Source organism: Arachis ipaensis, chromosome B6, assembly GCF_059453495.1.
Source record: "Arachis ipaensis isolate K30076 ecotype BB chromosome B6, ASM5945349v1, whole genome shotgun sequence".
Taxonomy (NCBI): Eukaryota; Viridiplantae; Streptophyta; class Magnoliopsida; order Fabales; family Fabaceae; genus Arachis; species Arachis ipaensis.
The window spans coordinates 68206683-68220649 of NC_142441.1; positions in this window are offsets into that span (position 1 = coordinate 68206683).

The window sequence follows — 13967 nt, forward strand, 5'->3', positions numbered from 1 at the left end:
ACCTTTCTTGAATCGATGGGTGGGAAGCTTCCGAATACAATAATAACAGATAGAGACCTTGTCATGCGACATGCAATAAAGAATATTGTTCCTAATGCAACTCATCGCTTATGTGGATGGCATCTTTAGAGAAATACATGTAAAAATATAAAGAATTCAAATTTACGAGTCTAATATATGACAACAGTGACTGCAAATATTTTGATTGGAGATGGGAGGCCATATTGAAAAAGCACAATCTTGTTGGGAATACATGGATGGCAAAAACTTACGAAACTCGAATGATGTGGGAACATTATTTCCTAAGGGAAAAGTTTTCGAGTACATTAGAACAATGTCACAGTGTAAAGGTATAAACTCTCTTATTAGATTTTATGTTAACCTCATTAATACACTAATCGACTTCATGTGCAACCTAGATAGGGCATTAAATGAATATAAAAACAATGAATTAGTAGCTAACTTTAAATCTCAATGCTCTGAGCCTACGATGATTACTTCCTTAGAAGTTTATGAAAGATTTACAGCAAATTGTTTCACTTGTAACATTTTTAAGAAAAAATGTAATGAGATTCAGAAGGTTGGGACATTAAATATCAAGTTATTACCGTTGGGGACAAGGTTGATTTTAGTGTGACTACTCTAGGAAACTCGATGAAAGATCGATTGGTTGAACTACATAGATGTAATAATCCATTTTCATGCTCTTGCAAGTTGTTTGAATTGCGTGGCATTCCTTGTAACCACATTTTCTATGCCAAGAAGTACGAGAACCTGCTTGACTTTCAGAGACTTTGATCTACAAAAGGTAGACTAAAAATGTAAAGAATGAATTTAGTTGTACAAGAATGTATGATAAGAATGATGTTGAGAGGGTTTTGAAGTTCTGAGTGGGTGCATTGGCCTCCAATTGTAATAAATTCTGTGATCTTGCATGTAAAAAGATGTTTACTTTGAAGAAATTCAATCAAAAATTGTGAAGCTAATTATTCATATGTAGTCACGAAAACATGGCACCACCACTCTAAATTCGAACGTAAAAGGAATTAATGATCCTTTTGTTGTTAAGAGTAAAGGAGCTCCTTCCCATATATTAATTATTTTATATTAATTTATTTTATCTTTTTAATTTAATTTTTTGAAATGAATTTTAATTTAGTGTTCTTGGTTCAGGCAACACTTATAATTTAATAATTATGAATAGAAACTACAACAACTTAGGCTCAGCCACTAACGTATGTGCTAGTCTTTAGCATGATAAGTCCAAAAAATCTAATTCATATTCATGCCCAAAATAAGCTCAGCACACTTAGTAATGACATGGATAATTACTGACCTAATAAGGTGCACAATAAAAAAGTTTCTCAAAAATAGCCCTGCAATAATCACATGGTTTCCATCATATTATTTTTTTTTTTTGTGCTTGTCTATTAAATTATAGTTGGCCTAACCTAGATAATAAAATAGTGAATTATAAAAAATAGAAATCATTATATACGTTAGGCCTAAAAAACAATTATAGATATACCACAAATGGACTCAATTAGATACGATATCTTTAATATTTCTTCATTGATTAATTCTGAAATTTATTGAAATATAAAATTCAGCAATGATAGTTCCACATAGCGTTACTCCTATGGTAGAAAAGGTTAAAATTATGCATTATTATAAAACAAGGAAAACCTTTAAATGAATGAAGACCAACTTTGAGTAACTATCAAATACTGGTTGTCATAAATATATATTAGTCCAAAATATATTGCTAACATACATTCTATTACTAAAATATAATAAACTACTTGTACCTAATAACTTCTAAATACTTAAATTTAATTAGAGCATGCAAAAGTAAAGATCTTTATACTTATCCAAATTAATATACCATTGAAAAACAAAGATATAATTCATGGTGTTGTTCCTTTAGGTAGTGTTTGGTTAGTGGGTGTGTTTGCATAAGACAGAGACACGCTGGCATATGTTCTCTGTTTAGTTGTTGAGACACACAATTTTGAAGGACACGTTGGTACACAGATTGACACAAATTACATGTATTCAGTGTACCTCTAATAAGTTGAGACACAAAAATTAATATTGAGACACTGATTATTTTGACAATTTTACCCTTGTTTTATTTCTATATTTTTATTTTTGTCATCTCCTCTCATCCATCTCCAGACTTTTCATCTCTTCTCCCTACCCTTCTCTTCTCCATTTCAACTTCCGTCTATTCCCTCTTCTCTCTTCATGGCCAATCAAGCAGAATCTATTCTCCTCTCCCTTCTCCTCCCCATTTCAACTTCGGTTTCTTCTCTCTTCATGGCCTGCCATTGTCACTGCCTCACTTCCTCCTCATACTCTCCAGATTGCGTCTCTGTCTTCTTCCTTCTTCTAAATCTCTAGATCTGCGATTTGTATCTCTACCATATCGCAATCGAACCTCTATCATCGATCTATCGTGCCTCCATCTTCATCTCTGTTCATCCTTCTATTTGCCCCTTTCTGGATTTTTTTTCCTAAAATAAAATTCTATTTTTTCTTTGTTTTTTATTATTATCTGTGTTAGGGAAAAAATTATAGTTTGAATACTATGGATAATTTATTTCCGTTGGCTTTTACGCGTTGAAATATCTCACCCTTCAATTAACTTTTTAACAACTTAAAATTGACACAAGGGATTCAAAATGGGAATTATGCCAATTAATTACTTGTTATTTGATTAAGAAGATATGTATTGAATTTGTTGTTGAAATTACTGGAATTTTTGTTATCTGGGTAATTTTTTGTCATGAATGGAGATGAAAGAAAAGAATCATTGCAGTTGTTGATGAAAAATATAAATAGTGATGATGGTGGTAAAGGTAGATGATAAGGGTATTATTGACTTTTTAAAGTTTTATGTTCTTTATGTATGTTCTTTGCCAAATATAAAACATATATACATGTATTTTGTGTCTATGTCTATATAGTCTATGTCTCTGTGTCCATGTCTCATGCTATACACTAAACAAACGGAGCCTTAGAGTTGGCATAGTGTACGCGTATTCTAGTCCACTACCTATTCCAAATATTCTTTATGTTTAGGCTATCTTGGACAACATTCTTATCTCCCATAATGATGTGTGGGATTGATGTATCACTAAAAAGAACAAAAGCATAATCGCCAGCATCTTTGTCCTTCTGAGCATAAAAGGGTCACTTTGTCGACGACATGACTGAACCTTTTGGTGAAAAAAATCTACAATAACACCTATTGTTAGGATAGAGTCTCTTCCAAAGGAAATTGTTAGTGTCTTCGGACGCTCCGCGTCATCTAGTTCCTTGGAAATATATTTAAGTTTCCCTTTATTCTGTTGATTTAGCCTTCTTCCTCGTAGTTGTTGCATTCATCTGGTTGGTATGTGGTGTGCGACATCATTATTTGGACATGACAGTATGTCAGAATGTGACATTTTTCCAAATATTCTTGAAGGATTTCTTTGGTACTCCATTCAAATGGCATTCATCATCAAATCACCCAAAATTCTTGGGCAAATATTATCTAAACTTTCTTTAACTCTTTGCAGCAATACATCCATCATCCTATGCACTTTTGCTAGAGTTAACTCAGCTATACACGTTTGTCTGAGAGTCTCTAATGAATTATTTGCCTCTAATCCAATTGGGACATGTGGAGAGAGTATGCACTTCAAACATAAAATACAATCTTCAGCAAGATAATCCATGAACATGCTTCCTTTGGTCGTTGCTTGTTGCATAACAACTCTGACTCCCATTCTTTCCAATAAGAGAAGAAAGGAGATGACCAACATAGACTGTGTTGGTTCTCTTTGAAGTGTTTCAGTCAGTATTTTGAAAACACCTCGATCAATGCTGTGAAACATGTCAAGAACTTGAGAAGTTATAGGTTGAAAATGGATTCGTCTCTCCATTCTGAAATTAGATATATATTGTATGTTGTAATTAAAATTAGCTAAATAATCGTTCACTATCGCTTCTTTCTTATAAGGCGGCATCATGCTCACTAATATAGTATTCACTGTATTTGGATTATTAATTGTTCAGGTGGATGGTAATAGCATTAATTAATTAACAACAAGCTATTGATGCTCTTTGTCCAAGATGAATTGCCACCTACAATTAGAATCTTATTAATACTTTGTTTGTATGTCCATTATTCTTGATGGTACCACTACAAAAAAAAGAGTTTAAAATGGCATTGACATTACGGCGGTTTTAAAGAACCGTCGTAATACCCGGTTATTATGGCATTTTTGGTTGCTGCCATAATTAACTTTGTGTTTGGTGGCAGTTCTGGTGATTATGGCGGTTTTAAACCGCCATTTTCACACGTATATAAAACAAACGAATTGCAACCCTAGCCTCATTAAACTAAACACAGTAACGGCGCTCTCGATCTCCCTTCTCTCTCCTTCGTCTCCTCCGTGCTCCGACAACGCTGTTCTTCCCTCTCGGGCTTCTCCTCTCTTCGCCGATTACGATTTCTCTAGGTACCTCTCGCTCTCGACCAGTTACTAATTTATTTCTCTGCAGCTCTCTCTCAAGTTCTCTAGGTACCTCTCCCTCTCAAGTTTTTGTAACCTTACCCCCTCCCCTTCCCCTCTCTCTCTCTCTCTCTCTCTCTCTCTCTCTCTCTCAGATCTAGTGCCAATGTCTTTAGTAGCTTCTGCTTTATGTGATTTGCAGTTGAGGTAGTGCCAATGTCTTCTCAGATCTAGTGCCAATTTTGATTCGGAAGAAACTTTTAGGGTTCGGAAGAAATTTTTGATTGAATCCATTTTGTGGTGTTTTTAGTTCCAAGATTAACCGCTAAATGCTAATTAATGTTCAGTGCTGGATAGATTCAATCATTCAAATATATTTTGCATTATTGTTGCTGTAGATCGCATATTCTCTTTTTGGCAGTGCTTGATTTATTATTTCCTCATTGTTTGGAGAAATATACATGTACTAGTGCTCTGCTCTCATTCATCTGTGTGCCTGATTTGTGCTATCAGTTTTCTGATTTGTAACTTTCTTTGTAATATTTGTTCTCACAGACAACCTAGTAGAGAATCTATTGGATTTTGAGTATGAACTTAAGAAGCCATACCTATTATATCGGAATGCAGCTCAAGAAGTTAATGGTATATGGTTTTACAATGAAGATGAATGTGAAGAAGTTGCAAATCTCTTTAATAGGTATCTTAATTTTTGTTGTTCAAGTTATTTATGTAATCTTTCTTGCTTAATGCTTTCAAACTTTAGATGCTAATTCATATCAGGATTCTGTTGATTTTATATTTGCGTGTGTGCACACATGTTCTTATTTCCTCTTTTGGGATGGGGGTTTTGTTGGATTATAGTGTACCTTGTGTAATTAGGCAGGATGTTTAACCCTCTATCTACAGGATACTTTCTGAATACTCAAAGATACCTCCAAATGCAGTAATACCTTCGCTCAAAAGGTAAGGGATATTTTAAGAAAAAAGCTTATAAAAGTAATCTCTCTTTTTAAGCGTTATATTCTATTGCAATTTGCTGCCTACATCTTAATAAGTATCTGATAGTATATATTCATATATCTTGGTGATTGAGCAATCTCATCACTTGTGTCATTTAGAACCATGGATGAAAAGTAGAGAAAATGTGTTAACTTTTTAAGTCCCTTTGCTAAAATGAGGTGGACTGTGCTATTTGTGTTCTTAATTGATTAATTGATGCAACACCTAAAATATGAGGGCTAAAGATTGCAGAGGTGTTAGTTCACTAATCACTATCTTCTTGATTTGGGTATTTTAGGACTCTATTGCCAATGAGTTCCTTTTCTTCTGAGATTGGAGTTCAGTTTGAAACTAATCTTAACATTTGCACACAGGTCTCATCTGCTTCTCTAATATATCCTATTTACTCTTCCTAGGTTGGGCCTTTGACATTCTTGGTTGGGGATTCTCCGATCTAGGTTTGTTTTTGTTACTTACTCTTCCTATTTTATGTTTGTTCCTCTCCCTGATTTTTCATTTTAATGATTTTCAATTTGTCTTCTTTTCTTCAGCAGAAAAACTTACTTCATGTGATGTGGTATCAAAGCACGAACACTTCTATCAGGTGCTTAATAAACTATGTGAATTTGAGTAAGACAGTTATTCTATAGGGTCTGACTTGTTCCTCAGCCTATATTCTAAAGGAATGTTCGTATTGCCAATTTTCAAGTTTTATTTAATGTGTATATTGTTGTTTTTGTTGCAATTATTTCGGATTGTATTGAGGATGGATTTGATTTACCTACCAGTTTTGGAAGTCTTACATCAAAAGGCCAATGATATTGGTTGGACCAAGCCTTGGTTCTGCTGTTGCCATTGATTTCGTAGTCATTTATCCAGAAGCTGTATGTCCTATCTAATAATTTAAATTCAGACTATCCACAACAAGCCAGTTTCTGAGTAATTTATTTTACATTAAGCAAAATTTTCATTTAGTAACTCTGGTGTGAACTTATCATTCATTTGCAGTTCATCTTTTCAGGTGGAAAACCTTGTTTTGATTGATGCTAGTGTATACAGAGGGAACAGGAAACCTAGCAACCTTACCTAGACTTATAGCAACCTTACCTATTCCAGGTTCTTGAATAATTTGGTCACCAGAATCTATCTGATAAAAAACTCACTATATATGGCTAGAGGATGAATAGGTAGATTTCTTCCTTGTATTGAAAGTGGACTTATTCTCAGACACTGGTTCCATGTACTGAAATTGAAATTTCTTGCAGCATCTCCTACTTTTGCTTGCGTTGTGGCCCTATGGGGGGTAACACTGCATCTTCTATTGTTATCAATAAACCCATATGGGTACAAATTCATTTTAGATGAGCTTTATTTGAACATAGTGGTTGGTGTTTATTTTAATAAGAACCAAGCTAATCTAAGCCACTTGTCCCAAGAGAGAAAAAGAGAACAAAATTGTTTGATGTGTTAAAATTTTATTAGCAACAATCAAGTGTTCATTCAAGTTCTCACTAAATGATATAGTTACTCTCTGGAGCAATATGGTGATCATCTTGATAATCTGTTTGTTTTTTACAGGGTTAGGGTGTTCAGTTGCTAGTTTTGGGATCAGAATGTTGTCTGCAATTCTGACATCTTCGAATATCAAACTGTTCCATCTTAGTGACATCCGGAGAAGGTATACCATATAGTGCAGACCATAAGAAGAGAAAATAAATGTATGTTTCTGTGCCTATTATCTGTTCCTTGAGGCACCTAATAAGAAACAACCAACCTGTTCAAGTAGTCAAGTGGTTATAAGTAGTCAGTCGGCATTGTACATTATTTATGCTTTTCCGTCTGGTTTCTTTGGCAAAGTATTTATAATTTATGGACTTCTAGTAGTATCTATATCTATATCTATATTTTTGATTTTCCCTATATTTCATCCTATCTTTTGACATCGTGGTTTACTTGCAAGCATATCACTATTGATGTGCTTGTTTATGGGCTAATTTTATTAGAAATAATAAAAGGAATATAACTTTATGGGCTAATTTTATTAGTTTTCCTTTCTCTGGTATTTGGAATGTGCGCTTGAATCTAATTGCACAATCTTTCTCTAGATCTTTTTAAAATATTTTGGCGCTGTCAGATATTGATGTCATTACCATATTTATGTCTATACAAAATCTAAGGGCTTTAGATTCCACATTGTTTCTCTCTAACTTTTTGCTTGAACGAGCTGGCAGATTAATGCCAAGAAAGAAAACACCAAAACTCTTGGACTTTATGTAATTTGTAATTTTACTTATGCGGTATGCATTCATCTAATCTAACTGTTACATTCAACCCTCAAGAAAACTAAATAGTTCTGTCATCTGAAAGAGTTCCTTTAGTGCATAGTTTTCTTTTGATATCAGGGCCTGTTTGTCTGGCACCTTCGAATATGTAAATCTTATTTGTTGCTTTTGGTTTGTAAGCTTTCTGGCTTGAGGAAGACCAAGATCGCACCCTCACATGCTTCTTTGATCGAGACCCCAGTCCTCTGGCTCGGCAGGCTCTGTATCTTCTACGCCCTCCTCAAGATTAGGCTGGTTGGATCTCATGTCAACCCACTTGTCTCAGGTCTCTTCATTTTTTTTGACACTCTTTCAGTATATTAATATTTTGTTTGAGTTATATAATATTTCATTTATGGATTATGATTTTTTGCTATTGTAAATTTTAATCACAATTATTTATTTAACGCAATAAAAATAACGGTAAAAATTATTTTTTTAAACGATAAAAAAAGTCACTATAAGGGTAAAACGGCGGTTCAAAAATGCCATTTTAACCAACCAAAACGCCACTCTGTCAAGGTAATAATGGCGGTTCAAACTGCCGTTTTAACCTATCCAAAAACCGCCATTTTAACCCTGGAAATAACGGCGGTTTGAACCGCCGTTTTAACCAACCAAAACGCCACTCTGTCAGGGTAATAATGGCGGTTCAAACCGCCGTTTTAACCTATCCAAGAACCGCCATTTTAATCCTGGAAATAACGGTGGTTTGAACCGCCATTTTAACCTATCCAAAAACCGCCGTTTTAATCCAGAAAATTATGGCGGTTTTCAAAAAACTACCGTAATAACTAGAATGGCGCCCAAAATTACGTCGCTTCCTAAAACCGCCATTCTTGGTAATAATGGCGGTTCAAACCGCCGTAAATACCTAAAAAAACCGCCGTTTTAACCAGAATTTTTTGTAGTGTACCCCACATGAAACATTTCAGAAACTCTTTAATCCAAGTATCAGCAAAAGAGATTTTAAAGCCTTGAATGATAATTTTAAATTGAGTGTTCATAATTTTATGTATGTTATTATAATTAGATATTATCAATCTCCAGGTATCATTAGATACTATTATTTAAGGGCTATGGTACATTTTTTTGTACTAATTAGATAAGTAATATTTAAAATATAATAATAGTATTTACTAATATAAAGTGTTACCCGTTTAGTATTGTGTGTTCCATTGCATGATTTAATATAAAGTGTTTTACTGCATTTAAAATTTTTAATTCTACTCCATATGGTTCCAAAATATAATCTTTGAATCTTGGCTATAGTGTTTTGGATTAGGAATTTTGTGTTTTCAATTGGTGGTATTTGAATGTTAGTTTAGTATTGGATTTGGTGGGTGAGGCTTTAGGATTTATGGTATTTGAGTCCATAGTTTATTTTTTAAGGTTTATGTCTTTATGGTTTGATTGATAGGTTCTTTTAGCATTTAGGTTTCCTGCTTTGCGATTTTGAATATATGGTTAAGGGTTAAAGTTTAGGATTTTTTGTGTAGTTTATGTTCTCGGTTTTACAAATAATGAAATTAGTGTGACGAGTTTAGAATTTACAGTTTAGGATTCATGATTTTGCAATTTATGGTATGAGTTTTGGGATTTGAGGTTAAGAGTTTAGAGTTTTGGGTTTGTGATTTTCTATTTAAGTATTACGGTATACGATTCAAATTTACATATAGGTTTAGCGGAGGTTAGGGTTTGAGAGTTACTATTTAAGCTTGTTGGTTTAGAGTTCAGTATTTATAATTTATGGTTTGTTAGGAGCATTAAGAGATTGTAGTCGATGATGTAAGATTTAGGGTTTACATTTTATGGTTTACAATATTGGCTTAATCATTTAGGATTTATGTTTTCCAACGTAAAAAATTTCACCATTGTAATATTATTCGAGAAAAAAAAATTTGTATACGCTATTGATTCATTTGTAACAGACGCGGATAATCAAAGTAACCAATATATTTTAATTTTATTTGGACTTTGAACCGATTTTATTTATTTTCACAATGAATGATCATTTTGTTTCACAACCCACACAATCTGGCCCGGTAAATATTTTTTTCACAAAGCCTCAAACCTTTAATTAAAAAATTAGTTGAAGATATCTTTTTCAGTACACTTTATATTGTACCAAGCTTTTCACTTTATTACTTTCTACTGAGAATATCGATCTGAGACTTTATTCTTCCACATAATCCATTATTACACATGTGCCTAAGCCAAGCCACAACATGACTCCAAAGCTTATTTTTGTCTGATCTAGCAGTCAAGGATGTCCATAATAGCCAACAGAGACGACATGAGCAGGCATGCATTTTAGTAAGAAGTTTTGTATACAAGTTTATTTGTTTGTCTGTCTTTATTTGTTTACTGTATCTATTTCCTAATATTAAGATATCATAAATATAGTTTCAGTACGATAAGTCTTAACTATTGCATATGATCCAGTATTATTAAAATATCAACAGCGTTCAATCTAACTTGAACATTTCTTTAGAATTGCAAATTGGTAAAGTTCAATCATTTTGGAATAGATTAGAAAACACACAATTTCGATTCAACTAATTCATGTTTTAAATTTAAAAACAAATTATCTGTAGGAGGTTTATCGAATTGTGGTATGCATGGCCAAGGTTCAAGAACCCCTTTTTCCAATTCAACGTCAACAAGTAGGTATAATCTGATACTCTCTACCATAAAGTTATGATAGTATATAATTTTTACTCTTTAGATATATTCAATTATAATATTCTACTATAATGTGTTAAGCAACAAATATTAAACGTTCTATCAATGGATCGTAAGAAGACATAGCATTGACGAAACATATAATGGAAAATTTTAAGCAACAAGATTATAATTTCATATTTGTGATGGTCATAGGTAACAACTGTTTATGATGCACTTTGGTGACAAGAGAAAATGAAATGTTTATTCCATTTTATGAGCTAAAGAAGGTTTATAAGTTATATGACACCCATAAATATTGTACTGTCAAACTTCGATATGTTAGTTGGGGTATATTTTATCTCATCATGTGGGATAAGCACTGGAACCAGGTGACAGGAGAAGTATCTGCTGACCACTATATAAAGGACGTCTTTTCCTTCACAGAGATTTATCTCATCCATAATGTATTTTAGTTTAAGGTATTCTGATAAAGACCCCTCTACAATAGCTCAAATAAGAACAAGCAATGATGAGTCGAAGAAAGATAAAGTAACCACTAAACAAACTCCTAAAATGTAACACACATTGTTATAATTTAAGAGCATCAACCAATTTTTATTTATATACTAACATACATACTCTATTAACTATCTGACTTTTTTGAGATAGTGACATAAAAAGGAAAGTTGAAGTCGAGGATTTAAGTGATTATTATTGTGAAAGGTATTTCGTGATTTGATTTATATGTCTATGTGAAATACTTTGTTACCAGCCTAATATTTTTATGTATTTTACAAATAGATCAATAGGCTGGTGCACTTATTCTAAGTTCTTAACCAGGTCTGATATTCAAGCTATTTTGTAAGTTGTTAAAAAATAAAAATATTTTAAAAAATATATTTTTTTACTATTTTTTAACTCATTATTGACTATCTTACAATATGTGTCACGAAAATTCTTTGCCATACTGCTTAAAGCAGGCATAAATAGTGAGTGGCATGTTATAAAACCTCCAACTAAACCAACCAGAAATTTTATCTTCAAGTTAATGCCCAACGAGAATTGAAAGAAAGAACTGAAGCTGGAGGTGATTGGAAGCTATTCTACAGTTATTATAGATTAAAACAAGGTGATTTCTACAGGTTGGATATTAAATTTGTGCAGGAGAGAATCATGAAGGTTGTCCTGCATTAGTGACTTATCTTAATAGCTTACCCTCTTGAATTATGGATTTGGACTTGTAATACTTTACAAGTGACGGTCCACTTTGCAGTATTAGAAACTTTTTGAGCTTTGAATAGCTATAATGGACATATATTACCCTATAATGGGACTCATTGTGTATAGCTTTAATCTTTAAGACTTTAAACATTTATTAAAGAAACAAAATAGAACTTAAGAATTTTTGTTATTACCACCTACTTTCCCAAAAGATACCAAATTTGAAAATGAAGACAAGGAACATATACATTTTGTAAGGTGAAATTCATGTGAAACATGTTTTTTTTTAGACAGCAACTTTATTCAAGTACATTATATTTTCTTTGACTAAAAAGATTATTAGGTGCAACTACAAAAAGGCTGGCTTAAAAAATATAGAAAACTGCAAGTGCATGCATGCATATTAAATAGGAATAGGAATTTCTTGTTGAAGGGCTTCCTTCTTAGTGATGCCTTCTTTCAAATTTTTAAAATTACTTTCCCCAACTCCATTCTTTACAATATCATCCAAAGCATCCCAAGAAAACGGCCTATAATTATCACCTAAAAGACAAAAAAAAATTGATTCACATGATGCACTAATCTAAAACTATACTTGTTCTCTTGATACAAACTAAAAGTCATTATATGATTTGGAGCATGTGGTAACCTGAAAGACAAACCCTACAATAGAGAGAGTCTTGTGCATATTCTGAAGGCTGCATCAATCAACTTGTAAGCTGAATGACGAGATTACATTTTAATCTTCATGCAAGAACAAGCACTTATCAAGATTAATCGCATCAAATATCTAATTAGTAACATTCTGCTTGAAAACTTTTAATAGTATGGAATTGAATTAAATTCTAGTATTTTGAATGAATTAGTAAAATTATAAAATTGAATTGAATTCCAATGTTTGAAATGTTTATAAAATGAATTAAAGTTTTAAAGGTGGACAACTTTATCCTTTATTAATATAATATCATATATAAATAATAAATATACTTATTTATTAAATTATATGAAATAATTAAAAAATTATATTTTTCAACTAAAATTAGTTCACCTCTTTAAAAAAATTGAATTAATATAAAAATATTAAATTTTAAAAATTGTTATTAATTAAAAAAATTAAATGGTTCTCCATTGTTGATTCCAACGACAAATCAATAATAAAAAACAAACATGAACTATCAAGAAACAATTTGTTGAGTGATCTAATGACATAGCAAGTAAAATAAAAGTCAATTATTAACAGTAAATTATAGCAACGAATTGATATCATTAAAATGGTAACTTCACATTGACTCCAAAAAATAACTATTTATTAGTTGTTGAGATTCTTATATACCAACATTAACTGATTAATAAGAACAAAATTAAGCATATTTATGAAATTCAAAGACAATGAGACTTAGATAAGACAAAAATATTATGTCTCTATCCCTACATCTTTATTTCTTTTGATATGTCTACATCTTTTTGTTCAGACAAGTACCAAAACAATCCACCAACAAGCTATAGCTCAAATGGCATAGTCTCTCCATACTCACCTAGAGGTTGTGGGTTCGAGTCTCACTCCTAATTTTGGAAAAAAAAGTACCAAAACAATCCATATATGTCTTCAAAATCAAGTGATAAATTCATAGATTTACTTAAAAAATGAAAAGGCCTTTCAAAATTACTGGAGAAAGCAAAGATTAATCTAGGTTCAAAACAACTTTACTTGATCAAACACAAACAATTCTATTGACAGCATGATGAAAGTGATCAACTGTGGCTAGAAATTAATAAGTACCTTTTATAATATTACCCTAATATTTTGGAGCAATTGAAGGTTTTCATTCTCAATTAGATTCATGAGCCCTTTAAGAGCCGCTTCTCGACCAGTCCACGCTTTGGGACCAAACTGCGACATTTTGAACTGGACCATTTTTAAGCGGCAGTAACTGTGCTACCCAGATTGAGTATGCGTCTTCTCCATACCCTAACATTACTCCCAACAACTGTTACCCTGTCTGTGAGTAAGACTGTGATTTTGACATTCGGCTCCAGGCGGGGGATGCTCAATGAGATCATTATCAAGAACATTCGTTGATGACTGTGCGATAGGAGATTCATTGGTAATGTTGCGCTCGTCAGATAATGCTCCTGCTAGTTATGTCAGCGATGAACTATGATAGGGTTTTGGAGGAAATCAGATTTTTTTCTTGTGTCAGGTGAAAATTTGATTTGAATCAATAAAGATTCTTGTGTTATGTGAAAATTTTAT